Raw genomic sequence first — 12,648 nt, forward strand, 5'->3', positions numbered from 1 at the left:
CTTCTAATTTGTTCCTTTGGTCTGTGTAAACTGCAGGTCCACCTAGCTACGTGCCAGCAACTTCTTTCTTGCAGAATGCAGGCCAGGCACATCTTATTAGCCAGTGTGAGGCGCTGGAGGCGGAGGTGAGCGCTCTGTTACAGCAGCGGCGCTCTCAGCTGCGTGGCTGTCTCGAGCACCTGCACAGCTATGCCACCGTGGCCTTGCTGTACCCCCGTGCAGTGCTGCTCAGACACAGGGTTTCACACGTGGAAACAGTGGATGGAGGAGCTGGTGTGTGACCTGACCGTGGATCACTGCCAGACCATCTACCACCAGTAAGAGCAACTACTGATTGTGTCTCCAGTTCACACTCTTTGGCTGCTTTTCCAGCAGTAATTGGTCAAACGTCACATAATAAAAAGCAATAGCATTTTATTATTGCGTTACCGATCAAAAGTATAGTGTTGATAAGATTTTTAAAATGTTTTTAAAAGAAGTCTCATGCTCACCCAGGCTGCATTCATTTGATCAAAAGTACTGTGAAATAGTAATATTATGAAATAATATTATTAGTAGTAATGTTATATTATTTAAGCTTTTTATCCTGAATAAGTGTAAAAAAAAAATAATAAATGAACCCAAACTTTTGAATGTATATAAAGGTTCTCATGCCCTGGAAAAATCAATCATGCATTTTTATTAAGTTATCATTTTTACATGATTGCATGATTAGCATTTTTAAAATGGACTTTTCCTTGTCCTTTTAATAAATTTGATATCATAATACCTCTTTACTTTTCAGATATGAAATGCAGTTTGCACCCCAGCCCCCTCCTGCCTCATGTCAGTTCCTGTCTAGCATCGAGATGGCGCTGCAGCACCACGCAGCAGAAACCAACACCCGACTGCTGCGGCAGGTAGAGCGTCTGAAGGCAGAGGGTGCTGGTGTTGCCATTTGTGAGGAGCAGCTGCAGGAGATTGAGCGCTGCATCAAGGTTTTCCTGCACGAGGACGCCGAGCTCGGGTCCTTTAGCCTGGCCGGCATCGTCGTCTCTGCCCTCTGTGCCCTCACCAGGTCTGAGTCTGTGGCTTTAAAAAAAACTAAAAGAAAGTAAAAATCTTCATTTGTTGCTGAAATGATTTACTGGCATTTTTTTTCCCCAGTGATCTTAAAGAATTGGAGAATTCAGTGTTTGTGTGCTTTGCAGGCGTAACCTGGTGATGGAGGGAGCTGCAGCCAGTGCCGGAGAGCAGCTGGTGGAGCTGACGTCCCGTGATGGTGCCTGGTTCCTGGAAGAGCTCTGCAGCATGAGTGGAAACATCACGTGCCTTGTGCAGCTATTGCAGCAGTGCCAGCTTCTGTCACATGACCTGGACATCCTCAGCCTTGCAGAGACTTCGCAAGTTGTCTACCTGGCCAATGGCGTCTACACCTGCCTTCAGGTAATGCTCTCAGTGTTTAATGGTATAAAGTGGTTTCACCGATGGTTTTCCACCCTCTTGAAAATTTTTTATTAATATTTGAAGGAGCTCAACACAAACTTCCGTCAGATCATCTTCCCAGAGGCTCTGCGCTGCATGCTGAAGGGAGAAAGTACATTAGAGGCCATGCTAGCGGAGCTGGACGCTCTTATCGATCAGTGCGCAGATGGGGTTTCGCTGCAGGGACTGGGGGACGTTCTGCAGGCTCACCTTCGTAACACCGCCATGGGCCTAGAGGAAGATCCAGATGACCACTATCTGGATATCACCAGGTAACATGGGAAATAGAAAGATTTACTAAGGAGTAGGTAATGTTATTGTATTTGTATGGACTGAACTGTGTTTTGTGTCAGGGTTCTGCGAGCCCAGTACTCCGAACTGATCCAGCCACGCTGTATGGAGAGCTCCGGGCAGGAAACGCCCAAGATGAGTGCCGGTCAGATGTTGCTGGTAGCGTTTGATGGCATGTTTGCCCAGCTGGAGACAGCTTTTGGACTTCTGATTGACAAGGTAAACATACTGATTTGTAAAGTATTGTAGTTTGTAATTCATGTTTGGATAGAGGTGTAATATTGTCTAAGGCCATCTCCAGATCTCTATCAGATCTTTTGTTTTTTGCTCATCTTGAGAAATATATGTACACACAAAACCATGAAACCATCACAAAATGATGTAGTATACATGCTAGACCAGTATGTGGCGCTGTAATTCTGCCACAGAGATGCACTTAAAACAGAGAAGATGACTTGGACTATGTGGATAAACCTTTGGCACTGTATACAAACAAACATGAAATAATGCGTTTATTAATCTGTGTTAATGGATAGACAGTCGTTCCGTGTTTGTTCATGTTTTTGTTGCTTTTAAATGAAGTAGCAGTGTCTGACCAGGGTCTAGACGTAGGGTGATGAAATCATTGTTTCACTAAATATATGGATTTGCTGTATGCACGAAAACAGTGTCCTTTTCAGATTGATCCACTCGGACAGATCCACCCGGGCTGAAACACCAGTGCGATGCTAAATTTTTAAAGATACAATTAAATGCGTCTGTGTGTAGATGGCCTAATATTTGACCACCTCAGTCTGTAGTACACTTTAGATGTCCTGTATGATTAATCAAATACAGATATAAGAGATTTTTTTTTCTTTTTTGTCAGTTTGAGGAGTATACACATCAGTTAAACACCGTATGGATTAGAGCATTAACACTAATTACATTATAGTTATAATTAGGGAGGCACTGAATGTTTGCAGAAAATAGCCACAACAACAACAAATCTGGGGGAATATCTGCACTGAAACTGCTACTCGTCAGTTGCTCAGAAACATTTTATTTTTACAAGGCATGTGACAATGTGATGCGTGCAACAGACGTCTTCCCAAGTTGGTAACGAGAATCATTTATGAATCTGCTGTTGTCAGCACTGAAGGTCTTCCTGTGGGTTTCCACCAAAATAAAAGCTGAGAAAAAAGCAAGAACTCCATCAACATTCACCATTTAATTCAAGCAATGGTGAAAAAATTGGCTAAATACATGGGGAGGAAAAACGTGAAAACTGTGTCCAGTTTCAGCTTCGGCCAAAAAAAAGTTCATTTCGTGATTTGTAATATATTTGAGTTAATAATATTAAGTGTGTTCTTATTTAATAGAATAAAACTTTTTTTTATGCTATTATTATTGTGTATTCATATTGAATGGTGTTCCATGTAAACAACAATTTGTGACTGCAAATGCCTGAAGTGGAAAGAGTTGAATAAGAAAAGAGCTGACTATGGCTATGAGTGTGGTCAGGTTTTTCTTCTGTTTTTGTCCCTAGCTGATCACATGCCTGAGATGTTTATTAGATTAGAGTTCTGTCTAAATGAATCCTGTTCTCCCTCTAGCTGAACTCTATGGATGTGCCTGCTGCCTGGAGAAAGGTGGATGTGATCCGGGAGTCCAGAGCTACACAGGTCCATTTCTTTGATAATGTGCAGACCAGACAGGTCTTGGAGGAAATCTTCTTCCTGAAGAGACTCCAGACCATCCGAGACTTCTTCCGTCTGTGCGGATCATTTGCACAGACGCTATCTGGTAAACATCTGCTTGACAGTTTCTCAATGTTTTCTCAATATTAGCAATCACACATTAATAAAGTAAGAAATACAAAGTAGTATGTCATTGTGCAGAATCTGGCTTTTTGTTAGACACTTATTTTTCTAACAGGAGCATGTCCTACACCCACTGATGAGCCTCCACCCTCAAATGGCCCAGTAGCTATAGTGAAACCCATGTATCGGGGCTCCACTGTAGTGAGTGAAGACCAGATGATGCGGCCCATCAAAGCCTTCACAGCAGATTTTGTGAGGCAGATGCTGATGGGTCTCCCCACCCAGGCTCTGGGCCTGGCCATCTGCAGCGCTCTCAGTGCCCTCGGCATGGATCTCATCGGTCAGGTGGAGGCCAAGGACTTCGGCGCTGAGGGGAAGGTTTCTCTGGATGACCTGTGCAAGAAAGCAGTAGAGCAAGGAGTGCAGGCAGGACGGATATCCCAGCTGCTGCTCAATAGGGCCACAGTGCTGGCCAGCTCCTACGACACGGCCTGGAAAAAACTGGACCTGGTACGACGTCTGGAAGTCAGCATCGAAGCCTGTAAGGTCAGCCTGCAGAGGACTCAGCTTCACATCGCCATGTTCCAGGTATGAACCATGCCTCCATTTACAAAAAAAACATTTCATGGGTTGTGGCTGTGAAGTTCTAGTGAAACTTGGTGTGCAAAAAACAAAACAGGTGTAGGATACATTGTCAATAATCAGAGTCACTTTAAAACCAAGCAGCTTTTCGTTGGTCAGCGCAGCAGATTTGTGGGATCTCACACATGAAATTTTCTGAAGCATCAGTAAATGTGTCCTTCACCTTCTGCTCTCTCTCATCAGTGGCAGCATGAGGACATTCTCGGTGCGAGGACGCAGCCCATGACGGTCAGTCCGCCGCCTCGCTCCATCATCCTGAGCAACATGAAGAAGAAGCTCTACAAACTCAGTCAGGACGACGCTTCTATTGGCGGTGTCCAGGTGAACGCCGTCGCATGTTTTGGAAAACGTGTCAAAAGTTAAATGGAAACCTTTTCATCTAAAATGTTTTGTGTTGCAGGAGAAGTTGGCAAGTCTAGAGGGCAGCATAGAGCAGAGGCTGAAGTGGGCCGGTGGCGCAAACCCTGCACTCGCCCCAGTGCTGCAGGACTTTGAGGCCACTATAGCAGAACGCCGTGCCATGGTGATGAAGGAGAGTCAGCGTGCCAACCAGGTTACTTTTCTCTGCAGCACCATTCTCAACTTCGAAGGTCTGCGTACCCGCACTCCAGAAGCCTTGAACATGGATGCTACACTGTTTGAACTTGTGAAACGATGCCAGGCCACCTGCTCCTACGCTGCCCAGTTCAGCACCTCCGTTTCCTCTCTGGAACTTCAGCTGCTGCATAGACTGGTGAGGCTGGGTGTTAAAATGTGCTTTTTTTTGTTATTCTGTCTACTAGGGGTGGTACGATCGGGGTTTTTGAGGCCGATCACCAGAAGCAATATCTGCCGATACGATCACCGATGCCGATCTTTTTATAAATGATCCTTATCGTGTATAATTGTTTATAGTGTTGATCCAATCAATATATTTAGAAATTTTTTCAGGGCCTGAATTTCATTTTTGAGGTTGAATTTCCCTCTTTAGTGACTCTTGAGAAGGGGGTGTTCGTAATCGGTGCAGAAGCAGCTGGTGCTCACTGTGCTTTCACACAGGAGTCTGCAACTGATCCGTGGCTGTTTCCTGCACATAACATTTATCTGTCATTTTGATTTAGAATCCAAACATTGTTACTGAAAATGCTTTTTCAGCACTGTGATTTTTTTTATTCTTTTTTTTATTACACAGAACCGTAAGTCTTTCATAGACGCGTTTAAATGCAATAAAAATAAGAAACCGATTATTCAACGCTTTTTACTTTTGCCTTTACTTCTAGATTTATAGATTTATATTTTAAGTTGCTCAAGCAAGTAGCAAAACACTTAAGGTACTTTTCTTTATCACAAACATCATCACAAATTGTAAATGAAAACTTATAGACAGAAACAGTCCGCTCTACTGCCTTTTCTTTTGATTTAATTGTTTAAATGCTTTATAAATAACTTTTTCCTACCTCCACGATTGCTGTCTGTTATTGCCTTGTTTATCTAAAAGTGCTTTTTTCCTTTAAACCTTGCCAAATAGCCATAGTCAGTTGACTGTGAAACACAGTAGACACAGTGAACGCTTTTATCAGTTAACATGAGCTCAAAAAAAATCTGCTCTGTAAACGTGTGTGTGCACTTCAGAGTGTGCATGAGTGCTTAGTCTCCAGGAGGGCGCGCGAGAATGGTTTAAAGAATTTAAAAGAAATGCTTTTTTGTAAACTTTTGTGATAATGCGACACTGTCGCAATCGTGCAAGTGACAATTCCTGTGTCAACTGTGCAGTGTGCAGCTCGCTTATAGTGTGGACCCCATGTGATTTGAAGCCACTAGATTCACTCTCCGTTTTTGTGAAATTATCTCACAGATAGTTCAAATTACTTAATGATGAAATATGAATTGCACCTCACCTTCAGCATTATAATTATTACAATTAAGACAATGTTGTGACAAACCTCTCACGACATCAGCTTGAAATCGGTTTATGAGATCGGCCTTTATAGAGAACGGTGATCAAATATCCCAAAGAGAGACAGTGTGATAGTGGCTGATAGTGATCGGTAGTCAATTGGAATCGGTAATTTTTATTTTGGTTTTGTTTTATGATGTCGCATTCTCGCCAAGTTTGATTAAAAAAATACTGTAAAAAAAAAACTGTTATATTCTAAAACGTGCCATTAAAAGTAACTTAAGTAGTTTCTGTAATGACGACAGCTGAATTTTCAACATAATTACTCCAGTCTTAAGAGAGCAGCGCATCCCTCCAAATCACTTAAACTACTTGTGAATAAATAAAAAAAACATTTCACCGTAATCTGTTGGTGTGGTCAGTTTCTGATTGAAAAGCACTGGATTGTGTCTTTGCAGAGTGCTGCCATGGATCTGTCCATTGGTGGGCCTGAGTGGCTTGTGTACGCACAGACTCAGCTGACCCAGGAGATGTCCAGTCAGAGAGCCATGCAGGAGGAAAGAGAGCAGCAGCTGGAGAGAGTGACCGAAACCCTGCAGATGCTGGTCGACTCCATTAAAGTCATCCTGTCCAATCACAACCGCCAGCTTGCTGATGTTAAGCACCTCCTGCGTGCCATGGCAAAGGTATATAAGCCTCTGATGCTAAATGCTATATTGGTCACCTTTAACCGCTGACAGTGTTTTTTTTTTTTTTTTTTTTTTTTATATAAGTGTTATAGAATATCTATCCTTTGTGTGCACTCTAATGAGACCTGCTTTTCAATTTGGCAGGATGAGGAAAATGCCCTTGCAGAGGGAGAGGAAGTGACTTATGAGGGTAGTGTGCGTCAGTTCCTGTCCGAATACAAAGCATGGCAGGACAATGTGCAGATAGTGCTTTTCACAGTAGTGCAAGCTACAGGTCAACCACGCAGCCAAGAGCAGGTTGAGCTGCTGCAGGAGATCCCTGCCACCCTGAAGGAGCTAAAGCTTCAGAGCCAGAGGTGAGCAGAACACTATAGACATGAGACATACCAAACTGACAAAACACTTTAAAGACAGACATCCAGATCAAATCAAAGGGTTCAAGCAGGTTAGTTTCATTGTGTTTCCCATACATTGATTTGTTTGAGGCGGCCGCCACAATATCAAAACTGACCACCACAAATAGATTTTCCAAAAGGCTTTGACATTGTTGAATAATCACATGAGCACTGTACGTATCAAAGTCGACACCCAGTGCGGGTGTTTTTATATCACTGTAATTCTGAAGGGAACCGAAAATGATGGATGTCACTTTCATTTCATCTTGCCTGTAATGCGTGAGCAGCGTTTGTGAGCGCAGGCTCAGTGCTTAATTGATTACAGCCATTCCCGGGGAAACTTCTCTCGCTCAAGGCCTCCTGCTGGCAGAGAATTAATTTGCATATAAAAAGTGAAAGTGACGTGACATTCAGCCAGGTATGGTGACCCATACTCAGAATTTGTGCTCTGCATTTAACCCACCGAAATGCACACACAAAGAGCAGTGAACACACACACACACTGTGAACACACACCCGGAGCAGTGGGTATATATATGCCACCACAAATAGTGCTGTAATAGTCTGTTATGAATATTATTAAATATTTTATTTTGAATGTCAGGTTGAAATAAATGCTATTATTGGAGTATTTAACCGTTAGCATAAGTGAGGTTAATGCTAATAGAATTTGCATTAGAATGAAGTTTATTTATTAACTATTTAATGCTACTATAACTTTTATTAAGGTTAAAAAAACAGGATGACATATTTACTATTTTTACACACCAGATGCTTTTAAATGAATTGTAAAATATGCAGGCTAGAGAATGTAGAAATGGTTAACATGGTGTCATATCAGTCAGAAAAGCAGTTCTGGGCTTATTTTTATTATATTTTATTTTTTAAACTAACTTAGTTGTTATTCTTGGTTTTAAATTTCAAAAGCCCTTTTAAATTAAATATGCACAAAGTTTGGATTAAATTATAGTCCAATTTTTTTAATTGGCGTACTTTTGTGTTTTGCTTTGATACCGAGAACTGTGGATTTTCACTGGTATTGGTACCAAAATACTGACATTTTGGGATGTGACACCATTAGAACACAACTTGTAATGCTTTAGGATTTTTTTTTTCTTAGCATCTACAATGGCTTGGTGAGCTTCGCCTCTCCTCTTGTCACTGAGAGAGGAAGTGACTGTGCAAGTCCCACTTCCACCGTCCAGACCAGCTTTGCTGCTGGTAAGTTTAAGATATAGCTTTGGTTCTTTCATGGTGTTTTTTTTTTCTTCCTCTGTTGGTGATTTGAGTTTGATCTGTCTCTCTCTCTCTCTCTCTCTCTCTCTCTCTCTCTCTCTCTCTCTCTCTCTCTCTCTCTCTCTCACTCTCACTCTCACTCTCTCACTCTCACTATAGCAGTGCGCTGCAGTGGTGTGAAGACCCAGCCTGACAGCATGTCTCAGAATGCACGCAAAGCTCTTCCTCGAAACTTTGGGACCCCGGTGGACACTCCCCCCAGCACTCTGATGATCAACAGTAAAGGACTGGCCCCAAGCCCCAAAAGAGCCGTGCGGGATCCCAAAACTGGAAGAGGTTAGTTGAGATCCAAGTGCCGTCTCAAGAGATCGGTCCGTTTATAAATGTCGCAATTTTAACATTTGTGTGCTTGACCAATATGTGGCTATTTTAAAAGATGCGTATTAAAAGGCACTATTCATCAAATTAATGCTAATCATGCAATTGGTTTAAACATTTTAATTATTATAAACTATTGATTTAAAGACACTCACATTCAAAAGTTTTGGGGTTTGTAATTTTTGTATTTTTTTTGTTTCTCGCTTACCAAATCTGGATTTATTTGAACAAAATTAGTGGTTAAAAGTGGTTTAGAATCTTTAGATCTGCATGTTTGATCTACAAGAACCTATTTTCAGTTATTTTAACCTATAGTTCTATGTTCGCTTGAGGATGAAAAGCACTTCACTGATGTTCACGTTCAGGCAGTTTTAACTTATAACGTTTAAATTACAGTTTGTACTGACAACGAAAATAGTGCCTTTTCATTAAAGTCCTCTTATGAAATCAACTTGAAGCTTTACTAAGATCACTGATCAGCAGTTTTTCCTTCAGCCGTGCAAGAGAGGAATTCCTACGCTGTTAGTGTGTGGAAGAGGGTGAAGGCCAAACTGGAAGGGAGAGACGTGGACCCTAACAGGAGAATGAGTGTCACTGAACAGGTGAGCTTTCCTTCCTTATATATACAGCCTTACTGCTGCTGTTTGTTAATGCCATGTATTTTGCTCTTTAAGGTGGATTACGTCATCAAAGAGGCGACAAACTTGGACAACCTGGCACAGTTGTACGAGGGATGGACAGCATGGGTGTGAACGGGATCCTTGTAGATCACTTTGGTCCAGCGAGGGTAGAAATCCACCGAAATCCACTGGGTCTGGGGCAATGGAGCCACAGAGCACCATGCAGGAAAGTGGGGGGGGTGTAGAGACCCTCCCTCGGACCCACACCGGATCCCCGTAGCACAGCTACACCTGGCGATCCAGCTAACACAACGAAATGGGTCTGCATCTGTTTCCCCCGAGATGTGTGGGGAGCTCACCAAGATGGGGAGGCGGGGTGGGGGGGGGTCTAGGCACACGCGGCTTGAACTACCCCCCCAACCAACCCCTGTATCAACAACAAAATAAATGTCAACTATCAATACAAATAGGATTTGCCACAGGGAAAATTTGCAGGAGACAGTTTATCCACTCTTAGAGCAAAGGTCTGCGGTAATTAGCGACTTTCTAAGACTGCATTTGTGTGAGAGTGGAGGGAAAGGGTATCCAGTCTTGGAGGGGTCTTCTGGCCTCTGTTTTTGGATGGCTCTGGGTCGGGCACGACTTGCGGCTGAGCTGTCTCCTGCTGGAGCGGGTGTGGAGGGCTGTGTGAACAGAAGGCTCATAGGACTCCATTGGAAGCCTTTGGCAGACCTTACAGTTCCTTCTTAACCACAAAAAAATGACCTTTTCCCCTTAAGTATATATAGGAAATGCTGCAAAAATAACTTTTTACTCCTTCACCAACATACTGAACAGATTTCTCAATTAAAAGGCAAATTGCAAAGTGGCTTTGTGAACATTTACGGTCACGTGTTTCTGAATATTTGGCACAATGAATGAAGTGCTTGGAGTTGCCAAGTGCTCAGTCTGAGGTCTCTTTGATTTGATCGTTGCGTATGACCCAGGCTCTATATGGTGAGATGTGCGAATCAGTTTCTAAATGCTTTTTTTCTTAGTATTCATCTCTGATCTTGTTTGTGTATTGTAGATTCTTTCTCCCTTTCCTTCTTTGCTATGGATTTAGTCTAGATTGCTCTTCTTTTTTTGACTTGCCTGTGGAAGTGTATCACCGCTGATACATGTCCTCATTAAAGCTTGCATTTTACTGATCTTGACCTAGTTTTACATTTTTAGTGGGAGAAATAAGTAATGGAATAGTGATGTGGTGATGGTTACAATTGTTGTCTCTTAATGGTTTTACTCCACTTTGTTGGTCAAATAAAACTATAATTAAACCTCTTGGGTCTTTAATAAAGCATTTGCTGTTTTTGTTCATGTTGGTCTGATTTTTACACTTGTTAATTCACACTGTCTATCTTTTGTACTGCAACTTAACCTTGTTCAGGGGCTAGGCTTCATAAAGCAGTGCTGTGACCCCCTTTCAAAAACCAAGTCTGGTAACGTTGCTTAACCTGAGGTTAATGGTAACCCAATGTGGAAAGCCTATTTGTTCTTGAGCATGACACGTTTTGTATTAAATTATTAGCAAATGTAGGTTTTGTTGACTCGTCACTTGAACTTATAATGGTTTAAAATGAAACATTATTTTGAAATTATAGTGAAATATTCAGTTGTCATGAAAAGTATATTACAACTGCAAGCTATATATCATATATTAAAATAGGAAATTAATAGAATCATTACATATATTAATTTACTAAAACTAATATTTGGGCCCATTCCATGTTGTGGCTGTGTGTAGCTTTCGCCCTTTTGTTTTCGCACGATTTTCCACCATTACAGAAATGTACAGTATTGTTCAAAATAATAGCAGTACAATGTGACTAACCATAATAATCAAGGTTTTTCGTATATTTTTTTATTGCTTTTTTATAGATTCTCAGAAAACAAATGAGACCCAGCATTCATGATATGCACGCTCTTAAGGCTGTGCAATTGGGCAATTAGTTGAATTAGTTGAAAGGGGTGTGTTCAAAAAAATAGCAGTGTGGCATTCAATCACTGAGGTCATCAATTTTGTGAAGAAACAGGTGTGAATCAGGTGGCCCCTATTTAAGGATGAAGCCAACACTTGTTGAACATGCATTTGAAAGCTGAGGAAAATGGGTCGTTCAAGACATTGTTCAGAAGAACAGCGTACTTTGATTAAAAAGTTGATTAGAGAGGGGAAAACCTATAAAGAGGTGCAAAAAATGATAGGCTGTTCAGCTAAAATGATCTCCAATGCCTTAAAATGGAGAGCAAAACCAGAGAGACGTGGAAGAAAACGGAAGACAACCATCAAAATGGATAGAAGAATAACCAGAATGGCAAAGGCTCAGCCAATGATCACCTCCAGGATGATCAAAGACAGTCTGGAGTTACCTGTAAGTACTGTGACAGTTAGAAGACGTCTGTGTGAAGCTAATCTATTTTCAAGAATCCCCCGCAAAGTCCCTCTGTTAAAAAAAAGGCATGTGCAGAAGAGGTTACAATTTGCCAAAGAACACATCAACTGGCCTAAAGAGAAATGGAGGAACATTTTGTGGACTGATGAGAGTAAAATTGTTATTTTTGGGTCCAAGGGCCACAGGCAGTTTGTGAGACGACCCCCAAACTCTGAATTCAAGCCACAGTACACAGTGAAGACAGTGAAGCATGGAGGTGCAAGCATCATGATATGGGCATGTTTCTCCTACTATTGTGTTGGGCCTATTTATCGCATACCAGGGATCATGGATCAGTTTGCATATGTTAAAATACTTGAAGAGGTCATGTTGCCCTATGCTGAAGAGGACATGCCCTTGAAATGGTTGTTTCAACAAGACAATGACCCAAAACACACTAGTAAACGGGCAAAGTCTTGGTTCCAAACCAACAAAATTAATGTTATGGAGTGGCCAGCCCAATCTCCAGACCTTAATCCAATTGAGAACTTGTGGGGTGATATCAAAAATGCTGTTTCTGAAGCAAAACCAAGAAATGTGAATGAATTGTGGAATGTTGTTAAAGAATCATGGAGTGGAATAACAGCTGAGAGGTGCCACAAGTTGGTTGACTCCATGCCACACAGATGTCAAGCAGTTTTAAAAAACTGTGGTCATACAACTAAATATTAGTTTAGTGATTCACAGGATTGCTAAATCCCAGAAAAAAAAAATGTTTGTACAAAATAGTTTTGAGTTTGTACAGTCAAAGGTAGACACTGCTATTTTTTTGAACACACCCCTTTCA

The 12,648-nt window shown here is 41.6% G+C and overlaps 1 pseudogene; it reads left to right on the top strand.

Annotated features, from left to right (window-relative positions):
* The window catches only part of LOC113074432 (serine/threonine-protein kinase SMG1-like), a 33,252-nt pseudogene extending 22,503 nt beyond the window's left edge, over window positions 1-10,749 (top strand).
* The last annotated feature ends 1,899 nt before the right edge of the window (window positions 10,750-12,648 follow it).

This window comes from Carassius auratus, unplaced genomic scaffold, assembly GCF_003368295.1.
Source record: "Carassius auratus strain Wakin unplaced genomic scaffold, ASM336829v1 scaf_tig00014634, whole genome shotgun sequence".
Classification (NCBI taxonomy): Eukaryota; Metazoa; Chordata; class Actinopteri; order Cypriniformes; family Cyprinidae; genus Carassius; species Carassius auratus.